The sequence below is a fragment of the Centruroides sculpturatus genome, unplaced genomic scaffold (assembly GCF_000671375.1).
Source record: "Centruroides sculpturatus isolate CEXI.00-Female unplaced genomic scaffold, Cexi_2.0 scaffold2765, whole genome shotgun sequence".
Lineage (NCBI taxonomy): Eukaryota > Metazoa > Arthropoda > Arachnida > Scorpiones > Buthidae > Centruroides > Centruroides sculpturatus.
Window position 1 is genome coordinate 1 of NW_019386950.1, and position 18,858 is coordinate 18,858.

At 30.0% G+C, this 18,858-nt stretch overlaps 1 long non-coding RNA gene across 1 annotated transcript; it reads right to left on the minus strand.

Annotated features, from left to right (window-relative positions):
- Window positions 1-5,997: 5,997 nt before the first annotated feature.
- Window positions 5,998-15,132, minus strand: LOC111615957. The gene is made up of 3 exons (XR_002755165.1): window positions 15,036-15,132; window positions 6,159-6,236; window positions 5,998-6,057 (listed from the first exon to the last, which is right to left on the minus strand). It is a non-coding gene; the product is annotated as an uncharacterized LOC111615957 (long non-coding RNA).
- Between the last annotated feature and the right edge of the window lie 3,726 nt (window positions 15,133-18,858).

Sequence of the window (18,858 nt, forward strand, 5' to 3'; positions counted from 1 at the left end):
TGTTACATCTGTTACAAAATTTTATAACCAATATTCACCAAAGTTTATTAAGATAGCAAATGTAACTCACTGTTATATTATTTGTCCTAGTTCACACAACAATGCTACAATAGTCTCTTATTTTTAAGAGCAGTAACTTTTTCACATTAAATGAGATTATTGAAAAATCTGGACTGTGTATGTTACATCCATTACAATGGAACATCCCATATAAATTTACTTTTTAAAGTATATAAAAGAGCAAAACATGATATCAAGCAGTACTTCAGATTGCAATATCAAGTTGCAGTGAAAGTATTATTGAAATTAAATATTAAGAACTAATATGCACATTTTTATGTATTTTTAATGCAGTTTATGTTTAAAAAATGATTAAGTAAGCTATTTTTTTATAATGAGAGGGCACAATTACACCTCTGAATGAGAAGGTTGAGACCTTAACAGAGCTGTAGACCATACTCACAGGAGCAAAAAAATCAAAGAAACCCTACATCTACATGTGACCCTTTGTGAGGTATAACCCCCCAAAATTAGTGTACATGGAATTTTGGAGACCCTCAAAAATATTTTTATTTAAAATTAAGTTGAAAGAACTTCTACTTATTTTAAGATGTATTATTCATATATTTTTGAAGATGTAAAATTAATTAAAGCCAGACAATCTGCTGAATTATTTGGTTATGATTAGGCTAAGTCAATAATTAGATATGAAGTAATTTATCTAGAACTAAGTGGCAGCTAGATGAGTGCCTTGAAAGAGAGCCATGGGTACTTAAAGTTGTCCCCAGTCTGTGCCATGTATGGTTATATCTAAATTAACAGTTCTGGAAGTGAAGATTGGACATAGGTCCTCATAGCATAACTAGCAACTAATCTGTACAGTAAGTCAGTAAATGGAAGTTACAGGCTCAAGTCTGCTCTTGCCCAATTCTTTTTTTCTAGAAATTCTAAATTAAAATTAATTCATTATAATTATTAAAATTATCACGAGATGGTGGCTTAACTGCCTAACACTAGACAAATTACTTTGTATCTAATTATTAACTTAGCCTAATCATAGTTCAATAATTCGGCAGATTTGTCTGGCTTTAATCAAAAATCAGGTTTGTTGAGTTGTTGTTTATATGTAAAAATAATTAATTAGATATTGTAATAATAGAGATTTTTCCCACTAAATACAAGATGATGTCAAAAATAAGAAATTAAGAATGGTTTTATAGTGTTATATTGAAAAGCAGCACCAGTAATGCATAAGATTGTTCAGAATATTTCTTAATACTGTATTGATTAATTGTTAATTCTAACACAAAACAAAATATATATGAGAATTGATTCTTTTAGTAATATGATAAAAGTTTGAAAGTCTGTTAATTATACTTTTGAACTTTAAATGTAAAATTTAACCATAACACATAATATTTAAACATAAAATTTTATTATCTGAATCAGAAACAACATACTTATCTAGAAATTTTAAACAGGCTATATAATCTAACACAAAATGTCTTCTTTTCAGAAATAAAACTTAAAAGCCATTCAAGTACATTCAAGGGTGTTAAGAAAAGTATTCAGTATTTATATTGTAGAGTAAAAAACCTTAGTAAGCATAAGTAATAAACTCAAGTATATGAGATAAATAATTTGACAAAGACCTGGAATTTTTATGAGTGCAGCTCAAAAAGATAAGATGTCAAGTATAAATGGAAATGGAGGACATGTGTAATACTTGTGAATATCAAGGTAAAGATTTAGCAAGATTATCCCTCTTTTCACATTACATGCAACATGTAGAAGACTAAGTCAATCATGATACTAACATTAAAAAATTCTTAATATTTCAGAAACAGTTGAGTTTTGTTTTATCTACATTTACTAAAATTTTTAGTCAGTATGATGATACTATCTACCCCTGTAAATCCTGAATGCATTTTTAATATCCTGTATATCAATCTTCAGAAGTTAAACAGAAACTAAGAAAAATGAAAGTTAACTTATCTACAACACATTTTTTTAATTGAAAAATAAATTTAAATGCATGGTTGAAGATATTAGTAAGAATTAATTAAAATTCTTGAAAATGGGTTCTTTATAATATAATCTTTAATTAAACTGTCAGAAACATCAAATATGGCTTTATTGAAATTTTACCTGATTTAGAGGAATGCATTTGTAATTTTTTGATAATTTAAAATAATTTAATTAAATTTCTAAAAATCTAGTCAGATAAGTTAGTCTGCTGTTGAAAATTAACTTTAAACTATTTGTCATTTAAAAAAATAATAATAATTGGACATACTTAATCTAGAATACAATGTGTTCACAAAGTTTGGAAACAGATAAGTATACATAATAAATGGTATATTGATATTATGTGACAACACATATGTTTAATGTGTTGTACATTTTATTCATTTAGGAGTACATAGTTTAATATGCTGTGCAAAACTATAGTGAATGCAGTGCATTAACAATGATAGATAATAATAATTTATTCATATTTCAAGATTTTAAGGCCTCCCTGTAGTTTAAAATATTGAGAAATAGAAATATACCTACTTGTAGTATCATATTCTTGAAATAATAAAATAATTTAACTAAAAACTAATGTGATAAAAATAATTTATAATTTTTCATATATTAATTTTGCATATCAACTCTAATTTTAATCCAAATCAACTCTAATTTTATCACAAGTTTTACAATATAGTAAATCTTGTAAATGGAAAATGCTTTATCATCATCATCTGATATTTATCATTCATTTTCATAATCTTTAAAAGTTTTGAAACATTACATAGCCTATTCCTGTTATTGTTATTATATACCAGTCATTATATTGTACTGTAGGTTATTAGATTCCAAAAATAAAATAGTTGTTCAACTTAATACTCAATGATAAGATGACCTGTTTGAATGACCACTTTGCAATTTATGAATCAAAACTTTGCATACTTGTACTAATAATAGCTAAATTATCTCTTCAATGATTGTTGTTTTATTAAGTTGAGTTTTTCTAATGATACAAAGTTGTGTATTGAAAGATAGACAATAGAGAATATGATATATATACATGTCCTTAGAGTATCACATGTAAATTGAATGTGAAATTGACCTGGAAAATATTTATTACTTTTGTATTGTGACTAAATTTATAAAATATACTTACAAATAAAAACTTTGAAAATCTTTCTATTGGCACTGATGTATATTTGCATATTTTCTATTGTACATTTAATCACTATGATAGAATACAAATTGCTTCTTGAAGAAAATATTCAATTTTTTATAATTTTTGAGATGATGATAATTATAAAAAATATATAAAATCATTCTAAATGTGAAAAATTTCTATATTTTAAATTATTTTCTGTAGCTGTAGTAATGATTATATCTTCTAATTGTCAGTAAAGTGTTATGAAATAGCAACCTTGATAGATGAAACTGATAAGTTTTTTGCTTCTGTCATTCCACAATAATATTTAAGAAATTCTTTAATTGACAATAGAGATTTTTTTCATANATTAACAATTATTTTTGTTTAAATATGCTTAAATATTTAAACAAAAATTCTTGAATGTCATTTACAGTATATTATGTGAATGTCAATTAATGCAGTTTTTATTAATTTGATTTTGATTCAATTGTGGCATGTACTGAAAAATGGAAATAGTATCTTTTCTGCATGCACATCAAAATCTAATTTAAATACTAACATTATTGATGATTCCTGGTGTGATATCTAATGACATCAGATAATCTTAGTGTCACTAACTTCTGAATTAGTAGCCCTTTCATTGATTGGTCAGGCCATTCATTTTCTTTAACAAAGGAAGTATAGGGAGTTGACCATCTGTGGCTGGCTCTTGCAGAGTAGCATGTTCGGCAACCAAGTTAACAGATAGCAACTGGGTTAAATATGAGCTCAAAATTTCATTTGTGAACCAAATTGTTTGAAAAGCAAGATGTTTGAAACCCAAGGTTTGACTGTATGCCAAACAAAGATTACCTATTTATACTGTTTTCCCCCCTAACCAATCACAGCAAGAAATTTAAAATTTTGAGGAGGATTAATTTTCAAATTCAAAATTGTTTACAATTGAAATCTGTCAGCCAATCAAAAGCATAATTTCAATTTCTGAACATTAAATGGACAGGAATCCAAGGAGATCAGTTAGATATCATTTAACTATAAATACAGGAATCAAACTTTAAATTTAAAATTTAACTTAAAAATGAAATTCATTGATAATTTTAATTTCAAAGTTCATTAGCATTGAGCTGTTAAATTAACTAACTTCACAAATTTCACTAATTTCCAATATCAGTAATATCAAATGTCAATAACAATATTAGCCAGTACTCATTTTTCCAATTTCAATATTGGAAAATATCCAATAACATCTGATACCACACCATAAGTAGGTATTTAAATATCAAAATAAAATTAATTAAAAATTTAATTTTAATAACACTAGATTTATAAATAGAAAACACACAATATACCCAATTTAAGTGCAAAAAAGAGGAAAAGTATCAAAAATTGCTGTGGCAAAAAATGGGAGAAAAGAAAAAACTAATATCTCTCCAATCAAACTTAATAAAGAACCATTCTGTGATACTTTGAAACAGTCCCCTGCACAAATAACAAAAAGAAGTGCGCCTCATATTTTCCAACTTTAATTATTACTATATGAAATATGCAATGCTAATATACATACAGTTGAGCATCGTTTATCCGAAAGTCAGTTATCCGAAAGAATTCCAGTCGGCAAAATTTAAATTTTCACCAGTGCTGTGGTGCTGCAATCTTTGGCTATATCTTGGGCTACTCCAATATTTTTTTTTTGTTGGTGTGTGTGTTTTAGCTGGTAGCACTGGCACTTTTGTGTGGTGTTTTTCTGAGGACTGTGTCATGCCGAATCAAATGTTTTTGATACTAGATCAACTTCTAAAGTATATTTTTTTGGTTTTTATATTTTTCAATATATTTATTTTGTTTGTACAAAATAAAAAAAATAATTTTGAACGATACAATAGCCACAATTATTATTTTAAAAAGTTTTCGTTAGGCTTAATATTGACGAAAATTCAATGCGAAGTGACACGCAACGGAGAAAAATTTCAACATGGGATTGGTTAATATATTTTTTCGTACATAATCGGTTATCCGAAAAATAAATTATCCGAGCAACCCCTATCCCCAATTGTTTCAGATAAACGACACTCTACTGTATTTTCCAAATACCTTAAAAGACTACATTAACCAAATATCCATGGATAACTAGTTTTTCTTCTTACATTCATCATATAGTGTTATACTTTTGTTTTGTTTTATTTATTCTCTGTATTACTCCAATTATTTACAATTTAAAATCAAATGCAAGTTATTTTTGTAATAATTATGTCTGATATAAAAAAATACTGATACTAAATATACAAATAGAAAAATACATCAGCATGGCAAGTGGAAGTTGTGGGTTTGAGTCTTGCTCCAGATCAATCTTTTCTTCCAGAATAGTCTAAATTAATTCAACTTGAATTATTAAATTTAGTACAACACTGCAATTTTATTGCCTACCTTATCCATATTACACAATATGTGTATCTGTGCCAAGTTATTTATCCAAGTTATAAAGTTAAAGCCTAATAATGAACCTGGTATTACCAAAACTAAGTCAGAATTATTACCATAATTCAGACTTAGTTTTCTACATGAAAATACTGAGATTGAATGAAGCAAAAAAGAACTATATCTTAAGTTATAAATTTAATAAAACTGCTTTGTGTACAGGGCTGTGGAGTCGTGTAAAAATCTACTGACTCCAACTCTGACTTTTCCAACTCAGTAAAGTGAGTCGATTCACTAACAAAACACAAACAGATACACACACCAAACTGAAACCTNATTATATATACATAATCAACAGCTTATATCTGCAAATTAAACTTACTTTATTCTAAAAAATTAAATTAGCAATAAAATTAAAGCATTTTTACCAATCTTCTTTTTCTGTTGCCTATCGACAGTGTCGCCATGAACTTCTTTCCTTTTCTCTACTGCATCAATGGAAAATTTTTTGAATTTATGTATCAATTTTAATAAATGTTACTAAATAATATTACTACATTAAATAAGTTGTTATAGTTACTACACTTACAACGTTTGCTTTGCCTTTCAACTTCTGCTTTGAGTTTTTGATATTTTTCAGTTCGATATACCATCAGCCATGTCAAACCTTAAAAATATTTTAGTTAAAATGAAAATAAATATTTTAATGAGAGTTTATTATGATTTTTAAATTAAAAATATTGTGAACATTTCTAAGATAATTTTCAATTTTATCTCTAACACAAAAATTTTTGAAAAATATGTATTACATTTTTCGGTAACAAACTAAACAGAAGAATAGCTGTTATAAGGTTAATAAGTTGTCACATTTTTATTTGCAGAACTAGCTTACCCGTCGCGCATTGCTGCGATCTCAGAAGAAAGGAAATTCAAGCAAACTCGTTATGATAAAATTCAATTTACATTTTATTATTTTTATTGAAACTTATTATTATTATTCATTTTCATCGGGAAAACATTTCAAAGTGTCGTTNAACATCGGAACACATTTTTGTACATCGCGGTTTACCGATGCGCTGTTTGATACATATTAGAATGTACTACCTAACGTTAACACGCTTATAATTAAACTTTTTAAAAAGCAGGTAAATTTATCAAACAAAAATGAATGAAATTGTGAGAGCCCGGACTTGACAAAAAATGTTTTTTCTTTCGAAAAAAAATCATAGAGGATATAATTTTAACTTTTCTCACGGGCTTGCTTCCTTATTTAAGGTGACACATCTTCCGAATGTGTCACTCGGAACTTCAACCGAAATTCATCTATTAGCCACGACCTATAACATTACCTAAAAAGGACGACAGAAAAAACAAGAAGCCCCCGAATAAAAGGGGGATCGATGACGATCGTGATCCATCGTCATCGAAAGTTCGCTCGCGCCGGAGTTGCACTAGCGCTGGGATACCTTACCGACACCGAAGATTCCTACCTAAGTGACTTTCCTCCCTCCGACGACCCCCCCTTCGCCTGAATAGTCCGAATATCAAGATATCCATACCTTGCCAAATATACTAAGACTTTTCAGTCAGAGCCATTCATCGAAACTTCCGGAACATCAACTCGTCGTGTCGTCAATTCAAGTCCGCAACCCGATCGGCAACAAAGCGCATCATCAAATCCTCTACAAGATACGAGTATTTATCCGCCCGCGAATTTATGTAAACTCTCTCTCTCTCAAGACTTGGACTCGCGAAGATAATTAATATAATATACTAAGCCTTTAATATAATATACTAGCCTTATAAAATATATATAGAGATAGCTCTAACGTTCAACTGTAAGCAGCCTATGTTTAGCCTAATTGTAAATAGCTCATAGTTAATTAATAAACGGATATTTGTTATTGTTAAAATTGTGTTTGGTGCACTTCCTTCTAAACGCACCACATCTCGTGTCGTCTCCATCCCGAATCCAAGCGCCTACAGACGCGACCGCTCACGCGTAAATCACACAAAAAGGTTTCTATGTCTGCAAAAGACACTGTGGTGTCAGTCCTGACGAACTAGTCATCGCAAACGCGGTGTCGACCCTTCGGTCCCGTAGTGCCAAAGCATACCCTTTGCGCATTGTCACAAAATTAGTAAAAAAATTGAAATAAATTTAAATTTCGTTATCTTTTGAAACAACAAAATCAATTTCTACAGTTGTTGCAAAGAAAAAAAAAAGAATTGCAATTAATTAAAAAAATTGTAATTAGGATTTTAAAAATGTAAACAAAACTAAATAAATAAAAATAATTTAAAATAATAATTAAAACTCTGGCTGAATTATTTTTAGTTTTTGTTTAAAACTAAAAACAAAATCAAATCAATTGAAAATTAAAACAATGTTTTTAAAAACCATTTAAAAGTTGTTTTGAAATTTTCAAATTGTAAATCAAATTTATTTCAAAATTTACATTATTTTTGTGTGCAGTGGTGACAATGTTTCTCCTTTAATATGTTTTAATATCATATATGCAGATTTAACAATTGTATTTTTATTTATATGTTGGATTCTTTTTAAGGTTATGATTTTTTAAATGCTTTAGCTTATGTTTTACTGCTTTTATGTTTCCATTATCTTGTCACACATTATAACATGATTTTGGTTCGTTCTGTTACTGATAGACTCCTCAATGTTTATAAAGTTATTAATAACTTTAGCACATGTATAGTCTTGGATCGAGTCCTCATATGACAATACGAGGACTCAATCCAAGACTAGAACAATTACACCTTACATCCCAAGTCTGCATTGGCAAATTCATACATCACTAGACTCAATGGATTTTATTGTGGAACCCCAAATTTTTATTGGCAGATCCCTATGGTTCCGCAGAACACAAGTTGGAAACCCCTGTTTTAAATCAACATGTAGATGACGTAGGGTTGGGATTTTGCTTGCACAGTACAAAACTATAAATATGTCACTAAATTACTGATAAATCAAAATCATCCACAGAATTGTCTACAGAGTCCTTGGCCTCTTTTTCTACGTGTAAGGAAAGGCTTTGCTTCTTTAAGAATAGCAGTTACTGTGGAACAACTGACATTAGTAGCCATGGCTGTCCACTTTCTTACCTAATTTACAGCAATAATGGTTATCCTTTCTCTTTTTCCTTAGCAAAATATTGCTGCACATTATAAATCTGGATCTGACTTCATAATGAATTTCCTTCTATTCCAATACCAGAATGTGAAACTTTCATAACACTGTTTATAATGGCAGTGACATGTATAACAAATGACAAAAATACCAGAACTAACTTGCCACAACTAAGTGATCAATGGCTGATGCTCATTAGTTAATATCCAAGTTGATTCTTTCATATACAGACTGTAAGGTTTCCCTTTACCAGAATATTGGAAGGTATAAATGAACACTATTAATAACACTAGTATTTATAGCATTAATTAATTAACAAAGACTTATCATTTTACATTATTTACACACACACACATACATACAAGAAACACATCAGTCAAACACAAGGTGTTTAACCAGCAGAAAAGAGGGTAAGAGAAAGAGGAGGGGAAGGAGGAGGGAGAGGAGAAGGTCAGTAGAGAAAGGTAGGATCTCTGAACAGCATACATATGGCTACAGTACCCTCTATGTTTGATGTTGGTATGCAATTTTTAGGCTGCAAGGCTATAGTCCCCTGAAGGGTCTAAAAGAAAACATGAGTGTAGTGAACACCAATAATTGAGTGCCACCACGAATAGCTAAGTGTAGAAGTTAGTGCCAAGTGGCTGTTTGTAGAAAGACTTATATCTACTTAATACTAATAAAACTGAATGTGATCGTGAATCTTAATACTACTTAACAGGTAGACAGGCAGCGCGAAAAGCAAACGAACACAATGATAAACTAGAAGAGACGAACAGACCAACAGAAACAAACGAACAAGACCCCAAATGTTTTATTTATTTATTTATTTATTTTTATTTTTTTTAAACGTTAACTTACTAACTAAACTAACCTACCATAACCTAGGATGAACCTAACCAAATGACTAAAGCTAACAAATCCTAAGCTAATTTAACCTAACCTATCATAACCTAACTGGAAACCAAACTAAGAGTCCCTAATCTAACTTACAACTAGGACTAACTGAATTTAGACTGAAAAAGAAGACAAAAAATAAGAATCAAAATACAGTAATACCTCGACTTATGCTACCCCAACTTATGTGAACTCAGAGTTACGCGATTTTCAAATCTCGTCGATTCGTCTTTTGTGTGAGCGCCACGCAACTCTTGATTACTCACTCCCCCACACTATTGTTCAGCTTACATGTTCAGACGTGTCGCACGGAATCGTCACATACCTACAATTTATTTTGTGTTATTTATTTCTGTGTTTGTTATATCTATAGAGACTTGAGAGACTCTATGTGGTGATTTCTTGTAACCGTGAACGAATCAAAAGACGAGATAAGATTAACGAGAACATTTATTAGCTTACACATGTCTGACTTGGATTTTACACAAATTGCAAAATTATACCCCGACTTACGCGAATTCGACTTAAGCGGTTATCGCTCAGTCCCACCTATTGCATAAGTTCGGGATATCACTGTATAAAGTTGAAAGGCAGCTATATACCAACAGTTGAAACAAAGCAAGGGAAAGCTAACTGCCATCCATGTCCCCCAGAGTACGTGCTCTCAAGAGCCCCACTAAGGGATATGAATGTGAGTAGTTGATGAAACATTGTACGCATGTGAATGAGTTGGTGCAGGTTGCAAGGCCAGTTGTACCCTTTAAGAATAGCAGCTCTCATTAAAGGCAGAATAGAGTTATAGGCTATGTTCCAGAGACCAAATCCAGACCTGAATCCAAGGACAGTCTTAAGTGATAGGTATGACTATGTTATTTTGTGTTGCATAAACACCTGAACTCCTGTTGCTAAGATAGGACTGAAGAAGTTTGTAAAGATTTTGAGGGCAGTGATGAGCATGTAATGTGTGCAGGACAAAAGGCCACTAGACGTGATCAAAGATGCCTCTAAAGTCAATAGTGATAATTGCAGTATGCTGATTGTTTTGTTTAGCCTGCTGGATGTAGTTAACAACCTGATGGATGGCATCTACTGCACCTTTGTTTTTAGAGAAGCTGAACTGATTCTGATGCAGGGCTCTATGCTTGTGTAGATGTCATGTGATCCTATTAATCATTAGACCATCTAACACTTTTCAGGGAGAAGGCAGATCAGCCTGTATTTTTTTGTAAGTGTTAGTGCTGGTGGGTTTGGGAATCAATTTGACACTAGCCTTTTTCCACTGAGTAAGAAAAAGGCCAGTGTTCAAACAGATATTGAAGAAAATTACAAATACTGTAGGATTGTCCTCAAGCGCGTGTTTTATCATCCTAGTGGTTATGCTGTCAAGACCTGGGGTTTTGTTATCAGTGAGCGAACAGATGGCATTCAAAACCTCGATGTAGGAGAAGTCATGGTCATTGTCTGTATTAGGTGGAGTGATTGTAGAACTCCGGATGGCCACTTGTGTATTGTCATACTGATGCGAGTCATCCGAAGGGTAAAGGCTGGTGAGGATGTGCGTGATAGTTTCTTCCATATTGTTTGTGTAGCGACCATCAGGGAGCTGGATAGTGGAGGGGGTTTTGGAGCTGGCGGTTTTCCTTACAAGCTAAGTAGTACAATTCAGACCTGGGGTTGCAAATGAAAGTATTGGTATAGAAATCCTTCCAAGTGTTAGTCCTTGTTTTATTTATAAGGGTTTTGTAAGTGTTGTGTTCATGCCTGTACCAGTCTCTAAGTGTGACTTTAATGTCCAGATCCTGTTCATTCCGAAATTACCTCCTTAATCTCCTAACAACTTTTTTCTGATTTTCTAGCTCAGTGGTCCACCAAGGAACCTTTTTGTGTTTACAATGTTTGAGCTCGGAGGCAATAACGTAAGAGTTAGTGATTGTATTTATAAGCCTGGTGACCAGATGGTCTAAGGTGTCCCAAGTATAGTGACAGTGGTGACGGGTACCAGTCCAATTGTTATTGAAGGTGTCATGGAATAATTGCCAGTTAGTGCAAATATAGTGAAAACTATGATCATTAGTATTACTAGTAGTGTTCAGTTGGGTGAAGATACACCTGTGGTCACTGGCAGAATCTATATCGGTAGTGTAACAGTGGTCGACCCTAGGAGTGACTGTTTCCTAATGTTAGGTCGATCCAACTTTCCCCCATGGTACAGGAGTAGGTTGGAAGAGTGCTGGTGTTCAAGTGAATAAGGTTGTGTTGGGCCATGGTTTCGTTAACTAAGTTACCCCTAAGGTCATCTTTTGGACTATGCCAGGTCATAGACTTGGCATTGAAATCTCCTCCTATTAGGACAGGTTTATCTTTGTATAAGTTCAGGAGGTGATGAATGTCTCCTATGGCCATCTCAATGTTAGTGGTGTCTGGAATGTAGACAGAACATATGTAAAGATGAGTGTTATTGTCTGTAACACAGATGGTGGCAATGTATTCTGTGATGTTAAATTAATATGCCTCAATGTCCTAATTTGTTACAATCTTATTTCGTCCACTAGTACGTATCTATTAACAGGACTTATTCAACTGGCTTTAAGGATACTGCAACTCAGTTTCACAGATTAGAAAATTGTTGTTTTGTTTAATTTGCCTGGACACATACATGTTAATATTGCGTTTTGGACTTGTTCGTTCCTCATCAGCAGGTATTTATATGATATATTCTACATAAAAATTAAAAATAAATAATTTTTTTTAATACAAAATTTAAATTTCCTGACAATTGTCGGTAAATTTTAAATTATTGTCAAGAAATTTTAAATTTTGTATAAAAAAAAAATTATCTATTTTTAATTTTTATGTAGAATATATCATATAAATACCTGCTGATGAGGAACGAACAAGTCCAAAACGCAATATTAACATGTATGTGTCCAGGCAAATTAAACAAAACAACAATTTTCTAATCTGTGAAACTGAGTTGCAGTATCCTTAAAGCCAGTTTAATAAGTCCTGTTAATAGATATGTACTAGTGGACGAAATAAGATTATATTCTGTGATGTGTTGGGAGACAAAGCAAGGGGTAATATTTTTGTTCATGATGATAATACCAGCCTTGATGCTGAGCTGGATACACTTTCCAGTCATTGAACCTGACTATCAAGTTGTTAATGTTTTCCTTTGGAAAAATGAGAACCGCATGTGTTCCAGCACTGGAGTGTGTGTGTTTTTAGACTGTTTTCTGGATAATTTTGGTGTTTGTTGTGTTAGCCACATTAAACACAACATTTAACACCTAAATGCTAATTCCAGCACTGAATGAACAAAAAATTTTAATGCTCAAATGTTTTCACCCGTCTTTTACAGGCCCTCCTCAGGAATGTATGAAACACACATTCAAATGATAGAACTGTTTTTTCTGTGTGTTTCATACATTCCTGAGGAGGACCTCTAAAAGACAGCCGAAAATGTTCAAGCATTAAAATTTTTTGTTCATTCAGTGCTGGAATTATCATTTAGGTGTTAATTGTTGTGTTTAGTATATAATTCCAGTTTACTTGTGCTAGTTTTTTGTCTGATTTAGCCACATTATTTATACAATAGAAAAACTATAAAGCCTAGTATATGAGGTCTATCTGAAAAAATCCAGCTATTGCTAATATAATGAGAATGGTTTGTATGACATCAACATAACCTGGCAGCTAAGGAGAATGGACTGATTGACAGTTCGAGAACTAGAAGCTGATCTGGGATTTCAATTTTTCTTCTATCTTCTTGTTTCTTTTTCAGTAAATATCTCTATTTTTCATATTACATGACTGGATAATTTCCAGACAGACCACATATACATTTACTATATCTTAAGTTATAAATTTAATAAAACTGCTTTGTGTACAGGGCTGTGGAGTCGTGTAAAAATCTACTGACTCCAACTCTGACTTTTCCAACTCAGTAAAGTGAGTCGATTCACTAACAAAACACAAACAGATACACACACCAAACTGAAACCTAACCAATGAGTGTAGCACATGACTCAGTGCAATACATTTTAAATATTTCAGTAGGGAAAGCTAGATCATCAGATTGAATGTTTCCAAAATATTTCTCTACATTAAAGATTCATGACTGACTTTACTTAATTTTATGGTAAAGTGCTTCAGTCATTCCAACTTCTCAGCTAATATTCTTAATCAACATTTTTCTTTTGCAAAGGGGAGCACACTGAAACTGAGTAATGGTTTGAAAAAGCAGAATATGAGAGTTGACTCACCAAAATACCAGTACAAATGCAGCTCTGAATGAGGCAGTTGAGATCTTATCAGAGTTGTAGAACAAGCCCAAGAGGTAAAAAAGTCAAAAGGAACGATCTACATGTAGTCCTTTTTTAACATTAGCCTCCAAAATCTTGACCAAACTGCTTATTAAACATGTGATAGACTTAAAGGAACATGCACTGTGGCTCCAACTGCACCCCATAAATAGTCGGTCTGTATAATGGCATTTCTCATATTTTGTGGGCTGTTAACCATCTCTACTAAAGTAGAAAACAGTTGATTTTTAGCATTGTTTTGAGAAAGTTAGTTCTCAATTTTTTTTTCACTTTTAAATTTTACTCATTTTTCAATCTTCAAAATTCCAGATAGGTTAATTTTGAGGGGGCTATATTTGCACAGGGTCATACGTAAACCATCAGTTACTTTGACTATTCCTACAAGCACGGTAACAAGGTCTCAACCACATCATTCAGAGCCACATTTATTGTTCGCAGGGGGGTGACGACCCCCTCATTTGGAGGGTAAATCTTACCCAAAATTTAGCATTATTTAAACTTCACCTACTATTAAAGATGCATTGATTAGTAAAAGTACGAAGAAAGACTAAAATGTCTTCACTCTTGCCATGTCCAATCACCGGAAACGACAATCTTCTACCGTAGAGACGACCTTTCTTTAGAGGCTACACATTCTATGTATTTTTAATAATGTGTAAAACTGTCAGCCAATTATAAATAAATGCATTGATTAATTATTATATTGCATGTTAAAATTTTAATTTGTGTAATTTCTCCAATAGATTAATATTACTCAAGACTGCAAAAAATAATTCTTATTTACTTGTTTTTATGTAAGAATAATATAAAATGGGAACATTCTATTTAAAGTATCAACTTTGATTTATAAATAGTTGTTTATTTAGAACATTTATAAACTTAAACCTATAAATAATTAAAGAATTGGACTTCATTTTTCATAATAATTTTTTAAAAAATAGGCAGAACATAAAAAATTTCACCTCAGAATAGCATTATTTCTGCTAGTCACAATTATTTCTTTATAACTCGTATATTATTATAATTTATTGAATGTAATGGATGATTAACCGTATAAAGTTCATTAAGTACGAAGAAAATAAATCATTCCATTTACCTTCTCCTAATAAAGCTGTAAAAACCGAAATTAATAAAATGAGAACGCTATCTCCCCACATTTTGCCAGACGTAACTTTACATAGCGCCACCTGACATTATTAAACTTTTGTAAGAAAAAGTCGAAAATAAAAAAAAATTTAGTGCAGAAATTTTAAAGATTAATCGTTAATTATTCATAATTATACATAATATAAAATAATTTATATAAAATTAAATATTTTTCGGAATTTTGATAGGTTAGGCGTTAAGTCCGTGCAAACGGTGTTTTTCCCAGGTGTAATAAAGTTAAGGCATGGACAGGTGGGAATCGTGAATTATATAGAACTTTAGTAAGTTTATTTTTCTCATTTTTATATTTTAATTATTATTAATTAGAGTTTGAATGAGCGTTTTATATTAACCAGAATCGTTTAAAATCTTTAAAAATAAATAAATAAATTTGTATATAATGTGATGCATGCATTCATCTTCCTTATCTTGAAAGTGAAATTGAACAATTTCTCATCACATGTTCAAATTTCATAATTTTTCTTAATAATGTGTGTCATATTATTTTACATGTAATTTTAAAACATTTTTCACATAAATCTGAAGCTAATTAAGTGTTTCTCTTTAATCAGATGGTTATTTTTATTTTTATATAAATTTTATAAAAGTATCATCCCACATACGAAGTCCTTTTGTAACAAGTTAAACTAGTTGAAAAAATAAAATAAAAAATTAAATTTCACCATAAATGTTCAACTGGAATTAAATATGTTGTATTCTCATTTTATTTGACTATATATATATATAATATTTTTAATATATTTAAAAAATTTTTTAAATCATTTTTGACTCTCATTGAATTACTGAACATCTTTTATGCAATATATTTGCATTCTAAGCAATATCTTAGAGTCAGAATTAACCAAAGAAAATAACACTAATGTGTAAAAGTAGGCTATTTAACTTTTTTAACTTCAAGAAATTCAAATGTGTAAATGTATAGATAAACAAATTATAAATAAAAGTCACAACAGTTTGTTTACAAATGTCTGTATGTCAACTTTTTGGCCACTTTTGGTACATCGACGGCTCCTTTATCAGAGATCTTTTATTTATTTTTACTTCGAAGTCTAATTATTAAGGAAATATACATAATTAATGTATTTATTTATTCTATTGTCTTGTTTTCTTAATTAAGTTATATATAGAATAACTTCGTAAATTCATTTAGTCTGAATATCACAATATTAATAATTGTTTAAAAAAAATTACTAGGCAATAATTGGATTTATTATTTAATTAATATTTGGTATTAATCTTTACGTTGGTACAGATTATTTATTTATAAGATTTTTAAACTTTTAATTATTATAATAATAAAAATGTTATATAAAAGTAGGTGATATATGTTGTTTAAATTTAAATATTGACATTTTTGTGATAACAGAAATCACAGATGACTTCTGATCTGATATATTTTTGATAATCTCTCTAGTAAATGATAATCTTTGATGGATGTTTAGAAATATGATATATTCTCTATAAAATGATACTTTTTATAATGTTATGATAATTATTGATTAAAAAGTACAGAAATATAGCAATTGACTGATATCTTACAACTTAATGAATTTGTTATTTATATATTAAAAATATCAGAAATTTCAATAACATTATCATTTTGTAAGCTACAAAGTTCACCATTTAAAATACGGAAGATTTATCATCAAAAGTTTATTGAAATTTATACAATGTAGATTGATATCTTAAGAATTTCATAAAGTTTTAAATGATTATGGAGTATACGGTGATTAAATATAGTCACAAAGTCAAATAAAGTTGCATATTTGAACCCTAATTTGACTTTGAGTCTTATTTTGTTGTGATTAATAAATTTTTGATGCTACAACTTGCACTTCATTCATTATCAAACGTTGTTCTATAATTTCAATATTATAAATGTCATTTTTAGTAATTCATTTAAAATAAATCTAATATATACAATTTGTAATAAAAATAGAATAATTCAGCAAGAAATAATGTTTTCTTAGATATGGGTAATTCCATGGAAAAGTGGACATTCTAGGGTGAAAATTTTTTTCACTAAATAATACTTTTTTTTGCTCCTATGATATTATCATATCTCTAAATGTAAAAAAATAATATTTTTGGCAACAGTTAGTCACATGATCAGGCGCCATCTTGGATNCAAAGACTCTGCACAGTACAGACCAATTAAATCTTCCAATACTTTACAAGATTCTTATCTCTTGTTTTGAAAACAAAGTATATGATCATATTGATGAACATGTTAGGAACTAATTAGTTTCAGAAAAATAATGGCATCTGAAATTTACAACAATCTACATCACTTTTTATTTTTTATCAAAAAATTAGCTATCTAATAATAATTAAATATTATTTTGCTAACTGTAATTATAGTACTGTATTTTGAATTGAAACTTTATAGAAAAGGAGAGTGAAGCTGCTAATATTTGTTAACTTTTAAAATTTTTTTAAAGAACACAAAACACAAAATTGAGAAAGTAAATACAGCATTGCATAGTAGATTTATTTGCTTCTTTATTTAAAATAAAACAACAAGTTTGAAAGACATGTTAGATAAAAAAAATATGAAGCAATTAACTACAGTTATTAAAACCTGCCTTGGTTTTGGGATAGGTTTTAACAATAGACAAAATAAAACTAAAATAGTATTATGATCGTTTGATAATCCAAAACCATGTTGTAAGTCTTCTTTGTTGCTTAAACACTATGTAGTGTAATAAATTTGAATGCTTGCATTCTTTCATCTTTATTTTAATTTAGTTGATATGCAATTGTTGTCATAAAGGTTATTGGTAATTCCATCTCCTATGTTTATATTCCTTTGTACTACCTATAGACGTTACTTCATTAAAGGCAGACAGAAGGAATGAATAAATTGGGAAGGATGACAATGGTAGAACTCTGTAGTAACAAAGCTTGTACATCAAGAAAAAACTTTACACTTATCACAACTGTAACAATAATGATGAGATTCATGATTAATTGACCTGAACTAAAATGATCATAATACTTTATTGCTTAATTAAACACTATGTAGTGTAATAAATTCGATCACTTGGCATTCTTTCATCTTTATTTTAATTTAGTTGATATGCATTTTAGATTACACGTTTCGGGTCTAACATGCCCCACCTCAGCCAACTAAAAAATGACAAAAATACATACAATACATAAAAAAGTAAAATACATATAAATGGTTAAGATATTTTTTAGACATACCTCGGGATTTTTGCAAACTGGGTTCTATTAGGTGAGTACATAATATATATACAGCTTACACATTTACTATTGTATATCTATTTATACAAATATCATAAATTTGATATTAATCACTACAATACATATATCTATGCCATCAATGTACCTTCTTTTTTCTTCTTTTTTGGCAAATACAATTAAAGGGTAAGTATACTGCCAGTGCAGAACTTTACGTTCATCTATTTCATATTAAAAAAATACTTAATTTCTTTACCTACATGTCTCTGTATTATCTATATGAATATATTAATAAATAATATACCTGTTTTTTATTATTTTGAAACTTATGTTGTTAGCATCCTTTCTTATCTTTGTCCAAGAAGCAATATGGTGTTGAATTAAATTCTACCATTTTTTACGTTTTTTTAAAAAAGAAAAGAAAAGAAAAGAAATTCACTAGAAATTATCTTGTAATTTCTTTACCTACATGTCTCTGTATTATCTATATGAATATATTAATAAATAATATACCTGTTTTTTATTATTTTGAAACTTATGTTGTTAGC